The sequence below is a fragment of the Pogona vitticeps genome, chromosome 5 (assembly GCF_051106095.1).
Source record: "Pogona vitticeps strain Pit_001003342236 chromosome 5, PviZW2.1, whole genome shotgun sequence".
NCBI classification, from domain to species: domain Eukaryota; kingdom Metazoa; phylum Chordata; class Lepidosauria; order Squamata; family Agamidae; genus Pogona; species Pogona vitticeps.
The window spans coordinates 61,452,706-61,472,095 of NC_135787.1; the positions used below are offsets into that span (position 1 = coordinate 61,452,706).

At 39.0% G+C, this 19,390-nt stretch overlaps 1 long non-coding RNA gene across 1 annotated transcript in view; it reads left to right on the forward strand.

Annotated features, from left to right (window-relative positions):
* Positions 1-231: 231 nt before the first annotated feature.
* LOC140707540 (uncharacterized) overlaps positions 232-19,390 on the forward strand; it is a 45,483-nt gene continuing 26,324 nt past the window's right edge. Inside the window, exons 1-2 of the long non-coding RNA XR_012087663.2 lie at positions 232-336; positions 3,038-3,105. This is a non-coding gene — a long non-coding RNA (uncharacterized LOC140707540). The remainder of the gene's footprint in view (positions 337-3,037; positions 3,106-19,390) is intronic.

Sequence of the window (19,390 nt, forward strand, 5' to 3'; positions counted from 1 at the left end):
TTAAAAAAACAAATCAAAAACATATTTTTGGCATTTGTGGTAACACACTTGTTCAACTTGCCCCTCTGGAAGCTGTTTCAGTGCATCACATGATGTTCTGAGGAATGAATTCAATCATGAAAAACAGGTCTGGCTACTAAACGCTGGCTAAAACTAAGCCCTGAAAGCAAGACTTGACAGCACACTGTAATATACATATACAGATACACTCTTCAGCGTGTGACAACACAGTTTTTTATATATTGCTGTTTGAGGAGTTCAGTATTCCCAAGTAAGCAGGATATAAAAATTGCAAAATGAGGGAATGAGTCCTAGTAAGCCGCATCACTCAAAAAGGTACAGTATTCTGTACTATTGCAACTTTTGTGGGGATGGAAGGAAAAGTTACCTTGAAGACTGCAACACATTGTATGCTTGTCTTGACACTGAAAGCAGCTTAATTCATAGTAAACATGCTTAGAAACATGATGCATGTATATTTATTTGGAAATCTCAGAGTTCAATTCAAATTTATTTTTATTCTCACCGTGCAAATGTATAAAATCTGACTGTGTCAGGGGTGATACGTGCATTTTGAAAGCGAGCATAATGTTTTAGAGCTGAACAGTGTGAACAAGATAGAGATGTAGATCCTAACTTCTATGGTAAATGATCAATTCAAGGATCTGTCACCTCATAGTGGAAACGAGGATAATTTCATCAGTATTAGAGCTATATGTCTTTTATGCATTTCCACAGTAAGGTAAAATTTAAAACTGCAGTAAGTGTCATCTTGTGTGGACCAGTAGAAGTAGTAGAATTGGATGGGTTGTTTCTGCCTACAGTATGTCACCAGCCTATCCTGGTTTGCTTGCCATGTGCATGCATGCATAGCTTCACAAAGGAAAAAGATGCTAATTTGGCCCACAGACTCTTTCTGTGCAAACTGCAGAAAACACAAGGAAAACATGGCTTGGTTTCAAGTCTGTTTTTGGACTGGAGGCAAATCTTGCACAGGGGTTGGAGAACTACTGAACAGCTCAGTGGTTTAGATGTTGGGAATTCAATTCCCCACTGTGCCTCCCTGATGGGGACTGGGCTTGATGATCCATAGGGTCCCTTCTGCTCTCCAGTTCTAAGGTTATATATATTATATATTATAATTCTGTGTCACAGTGGCCAAATACTTTGTGTTGATTGAAATATGGGGTGGTTTCTTCACATCCCTAAAGCAAAGGTGTTACAGACACAGGCAGGAGAGGGAAACAAAAGGGTCAAAGAAGACAGGCATTAAAAGCATATTGGTGCCTTTAGCTCTTAAAGTTCTATATTAGCAATGGTATTCGCATTCTCTCATGCACCTGTGTGTGTACACACAAGCACAGAATCATTTTATATATCACAAGAGTATTTTATTCAGTTATCTGAAAGACATTTTAGAATGCTGTGAAGTGCAACTAAATTTCTCCTTTCAACAAGGGGAATAGGGATGAAGGACCCTTGTGTAGTTCAGAATCTGTGTATAACTCTTATGCTCTAAAAACATAAAAATAAATGCATAAATAGTTGATTCTCTCTCTCTCACTCACACACACACACACACACACACACACAGAGAGAGAGAGAGAGAGAGGGTCCTCTTCCATAGTGTTAAAAATCCTTTCTATAAAGTACTGAGTGTAATGAGCCTTAAATGTCCTTATAACCCCTTGAAAAAATCTGAATATAACCAAAACCGTGCTGTTCAGACCCATGCAATTCATTGGAGAAGTGTAAATTTTAAAATCCAGCCAGTGTCTGTACTTGTGAAATATAAGTATTTGTGATTACAAGTTTTGTCATATTTTAGTAATAGTCAGAGCCCTGCTGTATTCTGTCCAAGATCCCTTCATGGTTGCTACACATACTCAGAGGGCATCTTTCACCATTTCCAGCTCAGGCAATACTTTGCTCTCTTTTGCTAGACACTATTTTTCAGTAAACAAACAAAACACTAGGGATTTCAATATTAAAATTCATTTTGTTGAGAATTCATCTTTTAATAGGAAATACACCAACAGTTATTAAGATGTCATATTGCATGAAATGTGAATTTAAGTTTTACAAAATGCAGATAAATGGTACAAAGGCAGAGGATTTAACCTCTAGACAATTTTCCCACCATCCTTTCTTCTTTTCTTTGCCTACGTATTGATCTGTGATAATACTATACTACAACTATACAGAAGTTAAAAACAGGACTTTGGAAAACATTAATCAGAATAAAATCTCATTTAAATTATATCATTCAGTTCACGTTGTGATCCTAAATATATTTGCAACCCAGTTCTGTGCATGTTTATTGGGAAAAGGGGACCAGTTGTTTTTGGCAGGGAGACATAGAGCAATTTCCCCAGAGTTGCTGTTCCTCTGGAGAGTATGAATGAGGCCAGGTCAGGTGGTTGTTCTTCTTGGGAAATCAGTAGAGCAGCTTAACAATGGTCTACAATACAGTGGGGTCTTGACTTAAGAACGGCTTGAGTTAAGAACATTTTGACTTAAGAACCACTCTCATAGGAAAATATTGACTTGACTTACATACTTAGATTTGAGTTAAGAACTGAAAAAAAAACCACGTGGGAGGCAGGGAAAGTGCAAAATGTGAACTTTCAGTTAACTGTTGGCCAGTGAAAAAGGTGCCTGTCTGCTTCCTCACTTCTCCCAGCATTTAGAAAGTGGATTGGGAGACAGTCTTCGGACTGCCTGGTACTGGACTGCCTGGACTGTATTTTCCCTGCCTTCCCTGAACCTTTCTTGACCTAAGAAAAAAAGAAACAAAATATCCCCCTCTAGTGGTCGAAGGCGGAATAGCAGCTTCCCATCAGTTTCTATGGACGGAAAAGAGCAGATACGGATCAAATGGCTTTCAATGCATTCCTATGGGAAATGCAGATTTGACCTGAGAACTTTTTGACTTGAGAACCGCCTTCCAATACGGATTAAGTTCTCAAGTCAAGACCCCACTGTATCCTGGCTTGGGGAGACTTAAGGCTTGTGGATTCTACCTTGATTTTTACAGAATCCTAAGAGTCACCAATGAAGACTCTGGAAGAGAAAGACATATACTTTGATTTAAAGAATTCTGAGGTAAGCAATTTATCTTTCTATCAGATCTAGACAGAGCTCACAGAAAACCATTCACTAGGCACCTTCTTCCTTTCAATTTTTTGACAAAACGAGGTACCCCATCAGTTAGGTCATGTGAGGCATGGATCTGGCTATGTGCAGAGGTAGAAGCTCTCTCTATGTGTGATTGATTGCGTAGGGTGTGTGTGTGTGAGAGAGAGAGAGAGACTTTTGCTTGTGGTTATGTCACCATCAGTTACTGTACCTTCTGCCCTACCAAGCACTGGGGCAGCCGTTTTGTTGCAGCAAATGTTAAAGGGCTGGGAGTCAGCAGGCATGGCCAACCTACTGTCATTTGTTCAGGGATTTTCCAGTGGATCCAGATGTCCCTTCTCCCAATCTTCCCCTGAGAACAGAAGGGATAAAGCAGTAGTGGTTAAAATGACCAGTGGGCCACATACAGCCTCTAAGACCAAGAAAAATGCAAGTTTAAAATAACTATTGGAAAATGCAAGCTTTTATGCAAGCTCCTTTTAACTCTTGGTATTAGTGGAGAGCACTTTCTGAATCTGCTGCTTGCTTATGGGTTATTTCCATGCCTCAAAATCTTTGAGGCTGCCCTTTCCTTCCTTTTGTTTCCTTTGCTAGCCACCCTTCCCACCTCCTCCATTTTCTGCTCTCTGAGGTGAAATTATGGAAAAGCAGCTCCATGCTTTATATGAAATACTGTAATAATAACACTAACTATAAATAAAAGTTTATTGCTTCCTTTAACCAAGGATCGCACAGACTTATCACTTTTCCTTTTCCAAGTGAAGGAGTGAAATTGAACAGATCCCTTCACACTTTTCTCTGCATTGAAAAGGAAATAACAACTTGAAATCCTTCCTACAATAACTGCCTCCAGGGTTTAACATTGTAACCCATTGCAGAAATTTGGTGACAAATCACAAAATACTGTTTAAAAATGCAAGTTTTTTATTGCCCCTTTCTTGTATTCTTTCATATCTTTGTTTGATGCTGCTAATTATTCTGTTTTTAAACTTGCAGCTGAATACATGGGGCTTATTCTTCCATCTTTTTACAGTCTTCCTACCATTTCCACACTGATAGTCTCCCCAGCATTCTCCATGTCCTTATGGTGATGGGAATATTAGATCTCAGAGCACGATACACTTGCAGTCTGTTGGTTGTGATTGCTGCTGCTTCTGTTGCTCAGTGCTGACTGCGATTATCTGTGCTGACTATAGTAATTAAATGTGCATTATTTAAAAGTTCATGGATGATATGAGCTTTATTTTTCCCATCTGACTTAATTTAACAAATTAAAAAAACAGTACACCGCCAGCCTTTTAAAGTTGTAGTTAATGAGTTGTAGTGCCAGTTTTTATCTTAATATTAAAAACATCTGGTAACCCATTTTAAATTCAATAGCAACAAAATCAAAATATAAAATGAGAGATTATGAATTTTTTTTATTTATTACATTTGTAATAAATGTGCAAAGCACTACTTGGGACAGATAACAACAGACATAAACAAAAATATATCAACCTCCCAAATTCCCATTAGTGTGATTTAATTTAAACACCAAAAAACACTTGGGTTAAAATTAAATTATAAAACTAAAAGATGCCAATCTTTTAGTTGGACATCGGATGAGGTAGAGCCAAATCCCACTGACACCTCAGGGGAAAATATTATTGAATGTTTTCCTAAACAGCTCAGTCTTTAGTAACTCTTAAAGGTGCACAATGATAAGGCTTGAAGCACCTCCAGGAGAAATCTGTTTCATAAAGAAGGGACCACAGCTGAGAAGGCTTGATTCCTAGTAGAAGCGTTTTTGGCCATTCTAGGAGTGGCCACCTGCAAAAGCAAGGCTTGGGAAAATATGGTGGCAGTGACAGGAGAATTATCATAAACATAATAAAATACAGCAAAATTCATTATGAGCCTATTTTTGATTTTTTTTAAAAAAAATGCTAAGCTTTGTCCCTTTGGCCGTGTCACCTTTGGGTGAGTGGTTCCCCCCAGCAGTTCACATGCCTAAGAATTGGCTTCCAGGCTTGTGGAAGTACCACCCCTGGATAAAAGGACAGTGATAGGAAAATTATCATAAAGATAAGGAGGGTATCTGGAAGTCAAATTACCTTGTTTCCAAACTTTCAATAGCTGTAAAGCTTAGATCCTTTAGAAACATAAGGACTAGAAATGTAATTTGTTGAAATTCTCAGGATCATTGCTTCTGAGGCAGTTCACCACAGGTCTGAGAATTTACTGATCATCTTAAGGACACAGAGAGAAATATAGTACTTACAGCAATCCTGTTGCCCTGAAAGGGCTCTGTGCCAGTGTGTTCAGTGCTGGACAACAACTGTAATCCTGATCTCCAATGTCCATGCAAAACTCTTCAACCATTAAACTACATTGACTCTGCATAGGACTTGCTTGCTGCTTGCTACATTTTATTTACATTGTATTTAAATTAATTGCATCTTATACAGCATTAATGTTACTAACGTATGTTGTCTTAACAATGAGTCATGCCAGTCTGATGAAAACAGATTCCTACCATGTGTCCTACAGCTATAGTATGTGTATTATAATATATGACAAATCATTGCATTAGAATTGATAAACGTCGCTCAGACAGTAGTTATAAGAGCGCTGTCCTCTGAAGATGCCAGCCACAGAGACTGGCGAAACATTAGGAAGAACAACCTTCAGAACACGGCCAAAGAGCCCGAAAAACCCACAATAACCAGTAATTATAACACTTTGTTCAATCTAGTCTGAATAAACCTGTTTTATGTACGAGAGACCATTCTTATGTTAGACAAACATACCATAGTGCCCATAAAGTTGAGTATTGTCTGTGTATGCCTAATTCCTGGTTCAAATAAGTCACTAAGAATAGAATACAAGACACAAAGAACCAACTGCATCCTCATGTTCTTTTCTTGGAAAGACCCTCAGGTTCTCTACAGGAGGATAAAGTAGTGAAGAAGAAAAACAAAAGATTGGCCATTGTGGAATTTCTGTAGGGATTCTAGACCTATTACAGTGGTATAGGTCTAGTTATTTAAACACCTAGCCAGATCAAAATCAAGCCTAAACTCTCACTAGAAGCTCAAATGACTAAACTAAGACAATTATACTTGGCACATATCATGAGAAAACAAGACACACTGAAAAGACTATTGCTGGGAAGAGTGACAATAGAAGTAAAAGAGGAAGATCTAACATGAGATGGTTTGCCTTAATATAAGAAACCACAGCCTTTAGTTTGCAAGACTTAAACAAGGTTGTTAATGGTGTCCAGAGGTTCCCATCACTAATTCACATGATTACCGTAAGTTGGAAGCAATTTGATGAAACACAACAACATAACAAATAAATAGACAATACATATGTGTAATGGAACCAAATGAGACAGCATATTTAAATCTGGTAATTGAAAAGAAAGGAGGAAATGTAACTTAAGCGAAAAGACTCATGATCTGGATAATAACATTATGTCACCAGTGGGTGGATTTTTCTAAGTTGCAGATAATTTATTGGTGTCCAGAGCAAAGTAAGTGCCTGCAAGCTGATACTTGTTCACTTTCAGGGATTGCTTTTATTATTGTTGTAATTTTCTTCTTAAACTCTTATAGTGCAAGGAAGGGTTATTCGTTTCTGGATTGAATAAGCTGTTCAGTTGTATTGTTGTACAAAAACAGGCTGTATTACTCTTTTATTTATATTTCCCAATCTGAGAGAAGTAAAACATTCCACCCTTGTTATGTGATACTACCTTTCCTCACATGTAAAAAAAAAAGGATTAAGGCTTAATCCATATTACTTTATAAAGGGCCACTTAACTGCATGTTTTCTTTTGTGGTATACAGTACAACCCTTTCTGAAGCATTCAGGAATCTGTGGAACTGAATGGCTGTAAACAGTTCCCTTTTCTTGGGAAATGTTCATTTCATTTGCTGTCCAAGTTGGGATGTGAAATTAACATGGTGGTTTTTTAATCATTGAGGAGTATGTGTACTATAGCCTAGTGAGCAACAGCATGTGGGCTTCTTAAAATGTTTTTCAAAGTGAACAAAAAAGTTTGTGAAACATTGAAGTCATTGCAGAATGCAATTCTGAATGTCTATGCCATGTCTCCATAATTTTGTATAGAACTTCAGCCTTCATATCCACACCAGGGCTGTTAATATTTGCAATGTTCCTTTCGGCAGAACCATATTGGATATAGTCTGTTTTAATGTAAATACAGGTGCAGTTGCTGGGGAACAACAGTAGCATGTTTTGTTGTTAATCCCATACATAGGAAACTCATCATGTTATATGTTAATTTATTAGACATAAGCCATGCATTGAGCTTCGCAAGAAATCGATTGATATCAATCCGTTTAGCCTATTTTTTTTTCCATTGTGCATTTTTAAAAAGTAAGACTGTGCTGTTGAAATTCTGGCAGCACTTTTTCTAAAACAAGGTGTTTATGTTCCCTTTGTGCTTTGTTTTTAAAGAGAAATGTATCTCTTCATCATTGCACCACTGAATTCCAGTGGTGATGGGCATGGGAGGGAGCATAATAGAGTGGTCTTTTAGACCAGATGGGCGGGGTATAAATCAAATAAATAAATAAATAAATAAATAACTATGACCACAACCTTCATATTGTCCATGTGATCTAGCCCTATAGCTGTCAGTGGCTCTAGTTTTTCCTTATAACCTCCTACCTGATCCTTTAACCTGGTGATTCCAGGAACTGATGTCTTTCATAGGAACTACATGAGGTGCCACTGATGGTATGGTTCCACAGGGAAATGATGAGTTGGGTTTAGAGCTTAATTACATCATTCTGGCAATGTTTATGTATCTGGAAACAATTCAGCCACTCATCTAGGATCACTCAATTTCTCTTCTTGGAGAGATTACAATCCTGTGCATACTAATTCTGGAGTTATCTCCAGTGCTCTAAGTGAAACTTATTGTTAATAAGCCAAAAGTTGCACCTCTAGAGTGGTAACATCAATTGCATATCTAGTAAGCTGCTGTGAGGACAATTGATGTAAGCAGAATCTTAGAATCTTTAGAAAGAACCTGCCATCCTAATATCTCTTCTGTATGGCTCTTTAGTATATTGTTTACAACTTCTTTTTATTTTATCCTGGTTAGGTTCTCCTGTCAGTCTTTCAGCATCCCTAATATAGAGATTTTTTTTTCTCTTTTAATTTATTGGATTTTATGCAAGAGCCTTTTTATGCAAGAATCTTTTTTAATCTATTACCAATGGATAAGATACTGTACGATGACTATCGCTATTGAAAGAGGACTTCTGAGAGCAGAACAATAAGAAATATCCTGGGATAGGCAAAGTGCTGCCCCTCCTCCAGTCCCCTTCTGACCTTCTTAAAACTCATGGGGGGCGGGAAGTCCTAAAAGATTGACCAATTGTACCCCACATAACTCTTCCTCATTGGCTATGGTGGTGCCTATACCAACTACGTCATTTTGACAATGAGGGAGAAAATGTTACAAATTTGATTTTTCTGATGGTAAAAGTGCATGATGCCCCAGTTCTGCTAATTGAGATTTGTACCACTCTGTGTCTAATGGTATGGCCAACTCTGCAATCTGTTGTAAAACACCATGAAATCTTTGGAGTTGCCCGGCTTTGTTTAAAGTCATGGGACTATGTTATCTGCCATCAAGCCACATCCAATTTAGGATGACACTAATAGGGTTTTCAAGGTATGTGAGATATTTAAGGAATGGTTTTACCAGTGACACTCCCTAATTTCTGTGGCTAAGCAGTGATTTGAAGCCAGTTCTTCTGAGTTCTCATCTATCACTCTATCCATTACCCCACACTGGTAATCTGTGAAGCCTTGGTTGCAGGAATGGGAGTGAGATTTAGAAGACTCTTCCCCCATTGGTGATGATGTAAAAGAAAGGGGTTTCCCTCTAATTTTTCTCAGGTCTTCAAACCATTATGCCTGCTTTTTACTCAACAATATTCCTACTGGCAGAAAACAAGGTGGTTATAGAAGCTGTTCTCATTCACCGTGAAATCATTATTCTGCACATATAATTATGCAGTTTGTCCAATCACAGTTTGTCATGCTATACCGGATGCACCAATGGAAAAAATGTCAACACATCAGCATATGTAGGATATAGTCTAGGCATGCCTTTAGAGCCTTAAGCTCTTATGATGTCACCATATTGTATATTAAATTACGTTGAACTCTCTTGTTTACATTCATTCGTCAGTTCTATGCTCAGTTACTTAGCCTGCCAGAATCAACAAAATCTACCATGCTTCTAGTCTCTTCCCTGCCTTGGATTGTTCCAAAGTGTGGGTTATGCACATTCTGTTTTTTTGTTGTCTGCTCTTACTTAGAAGTCAGTTACAGACAAAACTGAGAGAAAACCTTGTACCTCTTTCTGTACTGACTTTTGGCCAAATTTCCTATCCTGGTTGACACATAGAAAAATATTATAGGGACAGGAAAAAACTGAAAACTGAATAGAGATTATACAAATGAAAGAGTGGGTGATAATGTTATTGGACCACTAAAAATTAAACAGATTGCAAGATTTCACAGATAAAATCTCATTTCTTCATCCTTAGCACAACTCCCCATGGATAGACAAAAAATGTAGAAAAAAGTCCAGAAATCAATGTCTGTGAGAGGTGATGTAAGTCCTCTTGAGGCTGTTCTCTTGAGTAGTTTTGTAGCCTGCTTGGAATTTTTACACCACTGCTCTTAAGACTAGAAGGTTGCCAGTTAAAGCCTTAAGCTCTTACACTCCCACACAATATATGAAATATACAGGCTTATGAATTACAAATATTTAGAAAATAATTTAAATTAACTCTTAAATAACTGTTTGATAATAGTGAAGTAATTTTGCTTGCTGGAGAAGCAGGTGCAAACAGTAAAACAGGTATTTACATGTGGTACCCCTTGTCCCACATTTAGTGCCAAGACTGTGTTCTATATTTAATGGGACAATCTGGGATGTAATTCTAAAAGCATTCAAACTGGCAAAAGCCCCATTCAGATGTCCTTAGTAAGGGAGGCAGGAAGGAGAGACAAACAGCAGAAGATCAGCAGTAAATATTGGGCAACCAATTGTCCCAAACCTATGGGGCAGAAGGACTTAGCTCTGTACTGTTTGCATCTCTCTGGAAGAGGAACAGTGTGCTAGTTCCAGCCTTTGCTTGCTGGAGGTTACTAAAGCAACAGATATATTAGGTCAGTTCTGAGATTATAAAACAATTGGTTGTATTTAACAGGCCATCCAAATGACTTGGATAACGAGAACTGTATTCAGCCTTGCAGCTCAAATACACGTGACCAAATTAATAAAATCATACCTCAGTGGTTATTGTACGACACTGTTAGAAGTAGGTTTTGTCTATAAAATGTACATGAGGATATATTAGCCAATATTTACTTTCAAGAAAAGGTTGATACATAGAGATTGCCTGTGAAGAGTAGCTACTAGCTAGGAACTCCAGTGTTCACACTACCTGGAATTTATTCTGATCCTTATATTTTGGCTGTTATAACTGCAGAGTTTAGAAAACCTTATTTGTTATAGATTACAGTTTACAGAATTCTCCTTATCAGTGTGGCCAGTAAGATTTCTAAACGCTCTGTGGTACACTAGGTGTTTTAAAGAAAAATGCCTTAAAATACTTGATTTATATATAAATGACACACACAGTTGTTTCTCAGTGCAGGGACACTATTAATCTCAAACAAGCTAGGACTTTCTTTGCTTATTTTGCATACTTATAAGATTAATTTTCTTGCTTCAGCTGGTCATAGCATGAGGAGGACCCATTGCTCAGCAACAAACCATAATGGCAGGTAAGTATAATATTCTCACTGAGCTTTTCAGTACCTTCAAGAGAGAGATCTCAGCAGAGCTGTGAAAGTTTGAGGCTTTAAAGGTCCACTGCCAGTCAGAACAAACAACAGCGAGTCTAACAAACCAGTGATCTGGCCTGGTGCAAGACAACTTCTTAGATTCATATAGTCCATTGGTAGTTATTTTCATAATTCAGGCCAAACCACATTTCACCCCTATATTCTGTCAGCAGATATCTTTTAGGAAGCGAACCCCATGCTTGATTAATTATCTTAGTTGTTCTTGTGGTGACTAGGGGCATGGTTACACTGATGATTTACAGTGATTTAAGTTCTGATGTTTTTGAAATCATGTTAAAGTCACATGTTTTTTGTATCGCAGTGTGTGTTCACTTCTGAAAATTCTGACTCCAGTATTAAATTGGGCATTAAACCTCTTGTAGAAACTACACATCTGATTTTAAATGCAATATTGTTTAGAAGGTTTTAAGTTTCCTTTGAACTGCTTGCATTTCTTTTGACTGCTTTCCTTGTTTGTATTAATTTTTTTAAAAAAATACATTTTAAGTAGCATAGCGCTAAAATGCTAAATTAATTTTTTTAAAATCATATAATCGAAATGGCAAGACACCAGGCGTGGGAAGTTGCAAGGCCAAATTTCTGTGGCTGAGCATGCCCCACACCGCCTAGCTTGACGGGTGATGAAACCAGGCCACTGCAGCATCCTAGAGCATTGCACCACTGCTCTCGGCTGACTCCTGGGACTGCACCGCAGCTGATCTGGCCCATCTGTAGCTGATCATTTTCTGTGCTGCCTCCCAGCTGATTTGAAGCACGGTTCCCCTCTTGTTGATCTCACTGTGAAATGTGCCTGCTGAAGATTGCTGCAGCTGAAGCTGGCATCCTCTTATGGTGGGTGGGTGGACTCCCTCATGGTCAACTTACCCTGCAGTCCTCTTGCCTAGGTCCCCTGGCTGGCCATTCCTCCCCTCTTGTTTGGGCTCTGATTCACCATACTAGCCCTCTTGGTCTCTGCATTTTGATACACCTCACTCACAGCCACCATGGCAGTGCTGCCAAGACCCTTTGGGGATATTTACTATGACAAGGCATTCACATACACCAAAATGATTCATAATGAATTGATTTCACAAGTATGTTAAGATACATACATACTTTATTGTTACAGCATCAGGCCATACATAAAATAAAATTGAATGCAGAGCTTCAAGCACAGACATATTCTGCAAAAGCCAAATCAAATAAACAAAAAGCAATAAAACAATCAATATAACAATATAAGACCAATGTCTAAGTGTTTGGCTTTCTTTTCTGGCTGCTATGGCATGCTGCCCAAGATTTCACTACCAGTTCTGTAGTAGTCTGATTTTGATCAATTAACAATTGGTTACAGTAGTCCAAGTCTGATTGGTTTGACATGTCTTTTAAGGTGTAATATATTTTCCTTGAATCTTGTTATGCCTGCTACATCTGAGCATCATATGCTCAATAGATTCTATCTTATCAGATCCACAAGGGCAGAGTCTGTTCCCTCTTCTTAAATCTGCCTTCCAACACCTCTAAGGGAAAGGCCTCACATATAGCCAGAGTAAAGGCTTTCCTAAACTTATTTGTCTCAAGCAGTGATAAATAGGCCATGGGGAGCAAGCAATATTTTTGCGTGTCTATCACTCTAAAATTGGGGCATCTACTAAGATCTACCTGCCTTTCCGTGTCCATTATTCTCTGTTTAAGGGCTGATTTTGCTTTATCCCATTGCATGCTCAATATTGCTTGCGGAGAGAAGCCCATAACTTGCAGTTTGTTTAGGACCGCTTTCAATCACTTCGATTGAAAATAGTCATCTTGAAGTAGATGGGTTAATCCCTGTAATGAAATTTTATTTTAAGCCAGTACTGAAGGGAAGCTAGTGTAATTTTTACTACCATTGTTAGTGAGCCTGTCTCTAAACAAATTTGTGCATTTGTTATGCATCTTGGAACTTCAAGAATTGCTCTAAGGAATTTAGTCTGAACCTGCTCTATCAGATTAAAGCAGCTGGATGAAGGCACTGTAAAGGTGCTGTAGAGCAGTGGTCCCCAACCTTGGGCCTCCAGATGTTCTTGGACTTCAACTCCCAGAAATCCTGGCCAGCAGAGGTGGTCGTGAAGGCTTCTGGGAGTTGTAGTCCAAGAACATCTGGAGGCCCAAGGTTGGGGACCACTGCTGTAGAGCATCTGGCTGACCACCTTTGCCTGAAAGAGTTTTTGGGCTTCTGGAATATATCGACCCCCTTTGGAATGGTAGAACCTTAAGATGGCATTTGCTGGTTTTTCCCCCTTGGGTAGCTGCATATTGTATATGAGCATTTCTGTCCCCAGTGGATTGAAGGGCCATACCTAGATATTTAAAACAGGAAACCTGTTCAAGAGATTGCCCATTTATAGTCCAAGACCTTTTCTTTTGTCTTATACCAAAGGCCCTAATTTTTGTCTTTTGATAATTTATTTCTAATTCCTTCATTTTGCAGAAGTCTGCAAATTTCTTAAGGGCTCTCTTTAAGCCGATTGGAGTTCTTGCTAAAAGCACCGCATTGTCCGCATAAAGAAGGATAGAAATATGTCTTTGATGTGATTTTGGAGAGTGGAGACTAGGAGAGTTCAGGTATTCTACTATGTCATTTATGTATAAATTAAACAGTGAGGGGGCCAGTAAGCAGCCCTGTCTTAATCCTCTATAGGTGTTAATCGGTTCCATTAAATTTCCTTTCCTATTGAGTCTAACCTGGAGGTTGGTATTGTCATGTAGCACACACAGCAATAGAAGTAATCGTTTATCTATTGAGATGGCTTCTAAATTGGCCCATAGTTGCTGTCTCGAGTCACGCTGGCCACGTGACAACGGAAACTGTCTTTGGACAAGCGCTGGCTCTACGGCTTGAAAACAGGATGAGCACCACCCCCTAGAGTCGGACACGACTGGACTAAAAATGTCAAGGGGAACCTTCACCTTTACCTGTCATCTCGAGATTGAATTGAAGGCCGCTTTCAGATCAACAAATGCGGCATATAATGAAATTTGACCCTTTGACACATATTTCTCTATAAGGTGTTGGAGAATGAGACAATGGTCCATAGTGGATCTACACTCTCTAAAACCAGCTTGCTCTACAGCTATCTTATTTTCTTCAACCAACCAGGTCTCAAGTTTATCCTGAAGATGCCTAGCATATAGTTTACCACATTCGTTTAGGAGACTAATGGGTCGATAATTTTCTGGCTCATCTCTTAGTCCTTTTTTGAATAGAGGTACTATTATTGCAATATTCCATTCTGCAGGAAAGAGGCCCGTAGAGTCGATATATGTAAATAATGCTGCAAGGAAAGGAGCCCACCAGTCAATATTCTCTTTGAAGAGTTCCGGAGGCAAACTGTTCGACCCTAATGCTTTACCTATTTTTATTCGGGCAATATGGGATATAATTTCCTCTTGGGAAACTGGAGGCCAGACCGGTAGAACTTCAAATTCACCAGCTGAGACTGATGTTGCAGGAAAGTCTTTATAAAGCTGATTTTAAAAGGCAAGCCATTTACACCGGGAGACTGGGGGATCAATTTGGCAAGGGAGGTTTTGTTTCTTAACAGTTGCCAGAACTTAGAAGAATTTTTCTGTTTCGCAGCTAGAATTACTTCTGCCCATTGCGATGAGTATAGTCTTTTATCTTTTGATAAATTAGATGTTTATATGCTGCTTTTTGAACCCCAAGCTTCTGTTGAATTTCCTATCTTTGTTTGTTGTTTGATTTTTTAAAACTGATAATAGACAGCTATAAGGGCTGTATGTTAAGATTAAAAGCCTCCGCAAGGCTCAAAAAAAGAGGGGGAGGCAGAAGATCCACTCAGTGTTCTTGCTTGTGGTACCCAAATACTGTGGTTCTGTGTTACCCTGAGAAGGCAGACTGGTTGACTTTATCAGTTGGCACCTGGGCGGCACAACTGGGGCTTTGCACCAGGGCACAAAAATTTAGAGGGCACCAAAATCTGGAAATGAATCTGCTGATGAATATAAGGAAAATAAACAGCAACAGCTCTTGTTAATATTAACTTTCCTTGTTTAAAAAGTATAAGCTTTGTCTTTTTAAAAAAATACCTATGCGTCAGGATGGAATGGGTTTGAGACAGGGATGATTGTCCTAAGTGCTCACATGGCTAATTACAGTTTTGCATCTAATGCTTGGATTTGGCTCCTTAAACAGTGGTGCCAAGGCTATTCAGCGGTAGCCAATAAAGTTGTGGCCAATATTTTATCCACTCCATCCATCAATTATGTGTGTGCCTTATTTCCAGGACTGCAGCAAAGCACCCAAGAATGCCACCTGGGTTACAATTGATAGGATTGCACAGACAAATGGAATGAAATCATATCTGGAGTTCCTGTTGTTTTTCTCCCCTAGATTTACAATGGAACATTTTTTAGTTCATATGTACATCAAGTCAGGTTACATAGTAAACATGCAATTCAGGAAGAGCACCAGGCGATAAATCTTTAATCTAGACATGCATTCTTTAATGTGAAGCATGCTGCCAGAGGTAACACATCCTGCCATTCCTTCTCATGAGAGTCAGTTCAATGTTTCATTGCATTTTTAGCAGCAGCAAGATTTCTCTGAACTTTGGATGATATACCAAAGGTTTATAAAAACCAGGCATTCTTTGTATATAACAGCAACACCTATTATTTAATTTGACTCCAGTCCAATGTTTGTTGATCACGTTGTCCAAACTCAGCTGAAAATACTTTAGATTTCACAATCAAGTGATTGACTAGCTACTTTGGTAGCATAAATCTGATAGCATCCTTTCTAAGGCTGAGAATAAACATGAAGCAATTACTTCTTTAAAATGAAGATCGCAGTATGAAACAATCTCTTAAAAGTGGCTTTGAGAGTGCACAATGCTCTCTATATTCAGTTCTACTGCAGGGCATAGAGTTGTGGACCCTAGCACGTGTTAACTAGGAAAAAAGGTAGAAGCATTTGAAATGTGGATTTACTGGAATTTGTTAAAAATCTATTGTGTTGAGAGAGTGACCAATCAAGAAGTACAATGGAGATTGAATAAAGACAGAGCGATAGTAAAATATATAAAGTACAAAAAGCTAGAACACTTGTTTAATAAGAAATAAAACATCAGATTGTTACAGCTAGTGGTTCAAAACAAAAGAAATGGAAAAAGAAGTGCTGAAAATAAAACAATGTCTCGGCTGAAACACCCTTGGCCACTAGTTTGGATTCAACATTACATGTTTGGTGTAGGTTCTTTCCTACATTTTTTTGAACACCACATTGCATTTTTTGTGTAACAAGTATCCAACCAGAATGGCATTTCTCTCGTTAAACTGGAAATGCAAGAACAAATGGAAATCTAATTACAGTATTGGAAAATAAAGGAATACGGTATGTTTCTTGATTCGCTGGTTGATCGGACAGGCACTACTGCTTTGCTATACAGCAGAGTCCATCTCTAAAAGGAGATACAGTGGTGCCTCGCATAGCGAGGTTAATCCGTTCCGGATTAACCTTCGCTATGCGAAAACATCGCTAAACAGGTATAAAAAAGCCATAGAAACGCATTGAACTTTGTTCAGTGCGTTCCTATGGCTTGAAAACTCACTGTTAAGCGATGTTTCTCCATAGCGCCGCCATTTTCGCACCCTCGGTAAGCGAGGGCAGGGCGCGAAAATGCGGCACGGACCTTCTGGCGGCCATTTTGGAACCGCCGATCAGCTGTTCTCCCCCGCTTCGTTCTGCGAAGATCGCTAAGCGAATCGCTTAGCGATCATCGCAAAGCGAAAAATCGCCATAGGGGCCATCGCTGAGCGAATGCTCCAGCGATGGCCCGGACCCCCTCGCTATGCGAATTTATCGCATAGCGAAGCACTCGCTAAGTGAGGCACCACTGTATATGAAAGCTCATATGCCCATTCAGACCATATGCTGTGATACAGAAGCCCTTTCACCAGATCACCAGATTTCAGATGTATGTAGACAGACTATGATTATTCACTGATAACAAGTGAGACCTGAAAGTAAACACTGTAGCATGGTGTGCTGTTGTTCTGGATTCTAGACACACCCTTTCCATTCCATTGTCATCACTGTGTCTTTTCTCTCCTCCCCCCCCCCAACTTCAACTAATCAGTCACTACTGTATGTCCATTGAGCCTCTTTAAGCTTTGCTGAACGCCTTTGGGGGCCTTCTCTAAGAGACCCTTATATTCTGATATAACTCAACAATGCCACCTACAGTGTGTGGGACTTTGCTTCCTGCAGTGAACTCTGAAGAAGTACTGTAGAAGTTCCAAGTTTTCTCTCTCAAACAGATCAATAAAATTCTGAAGTTCATATTTTTAGGAAGGGCAATGGGCTAAAACTAATCAAGAAAGTATGCAGAGGTTGCTTTCATTTGCTTAATTATGCTGCAGTAAATACTGAGCTATTGAATGAGTGGGCCAGCCTCCAATTACTCCTTTGGTTTACTACCTTTCAGTTTGTGCCAGGCAAGCTCCAATAGCAAGGCTTTGACCTCTGGGTAGAGTGGGCGCCATATAAATTCAATGAATAAATAAATAAATAAAAAAGTCTCAGTGTGACAAAACTATACCAACAGGGGACACACCAAGTGAGGGCATGATCAGAAACAAGATGAAAAAAGTGGTGTCTTGATTAAGCTAGCAGATTGCTGGTATGCAACAGGGAAGCAGGTGATAGTTTCACAAATATTTTCTTTCTTAAACCTTGGTAGTTGATTGTGAGCTGTCAATTAATAAGCTTAAGTCTTCAAAGGAGGACTGCTTTCAAACGTTTCTAATAATTACAGCTATCTGGAAGAAGACTTTCTCAAGAGATGGCTCTCAGACATGAGAATTCCTTTGTGCATTAATGCATTGCTGTTTGGAGCCAGGCATTTCTGGGCTTGAGGATTCTGGCGAACCTCTTTAGGCACTCGTGCTCTCAGGAGCTTGGTGGTGGCTCTGCCCCATCTTTGATGCAGAGCTTTCTGAGGGGGCCAACCATCTGCTCTCTCTCAGGAAGGCCAAACCTCTCCTGGACCACAGGCTCTGGCTGTTCCTGGATGTCACAAATTGCTTGGGTTTCTCAGTCTTCTTCTGAGGAACATTTCAGATTGCTTCAGCCGCTGACATCAGAAAATGAGCTTATCATAGCACTGGACAGAACAATAGCCCTTCTCCTTTAAAAGACCAGCTCTTTTCTGATCTCTAGTTCCCTTCAATAAGTGAAACCTCACCTCAATGTTTTGCCTGTCTTATAGTCAGGAGTCCAAAGGTGCATGCTTTTCAGTTTGCTGTCTCTGATAAACATCTTTGCAAAAAAAATATAAACCTCTAAGAAACAGCATTTGTTTGCAATATACTGTAACCATCTTCATTGTTGCAGTTTTAGAAGAATGTAGCTGTATTAGTCTGTGCTAGCATGCCAGGCAAAAACAAAACAAAAATAAAAACTAAAGAAGATAAAAATCTTGTGGCACTTTAAGGTCTTATTGCTATATTTCAATGTGAGCTTTCATGAACAAGACCACTTCTTTTCAGAAGGTGTGGACTGTCTGAAGAAGTGGATTTGTTCACAAAAGCTCACATTAAAATATAGCACTTAGTCTAAGGTGCCACAAAGTTTTTACCCTTTAAAAAAAATTGTTTATTTTTACCTGACATCTTCCTTATATTTATTTATTTAGCAATAGAACTAAAAGCTGCAGAGCCTAAGGTTTTAGGGGGGGAAAGTTTGGAAGAGTTGCTTTTTAAAATTAATCTTGGAAACATTTCCAGGGAGGCAGCCTTCTTAGTCCATTTACTGGAAACCAACAAAGAATCTTGTGCCATCTTGCATTCTAAGAAATTTTGTTCCAAGAACTGTAGCCTATTTCATCAGATGCATTGGATGAAGTAGGCCACTGTGTTTCAAAGCTTGTTAGTCTTTGAGCTGTCATAAGACTCTTGGTTTGGGTGGAGCCATAACTCCTAAAATCTCCATTTAACATGCCCACTGGTTATGTTGGCTGGGGAATTCTAAAAGCCATAGTTCAAAAACTAAGTTATCTGAGCTCCAGTTTTATTCTGATGCATCTGCACAAGTGTGCTTAGTGAGGACGTGGAAGAGGTCTTTCTCTGTCACTGCTCCCAGACTCTGGAAGTCTCTCCCACAGGAAGCCAGGCTGGTCCCATTGTTGATGTCCTTCTGCAAGCATGTGAAGATCTTTCTCTTCAGGCAGGCTTTTCCTTAGTGACTGACTGTGGGAGGTTATTTTTTTTCTAGTGTCTAAAAACGAATACAACTTTAAATAAAAGCTAACAGCTATAAAATATTTTTGCCTTAATATTTTATATATCTTTATGAATAAAG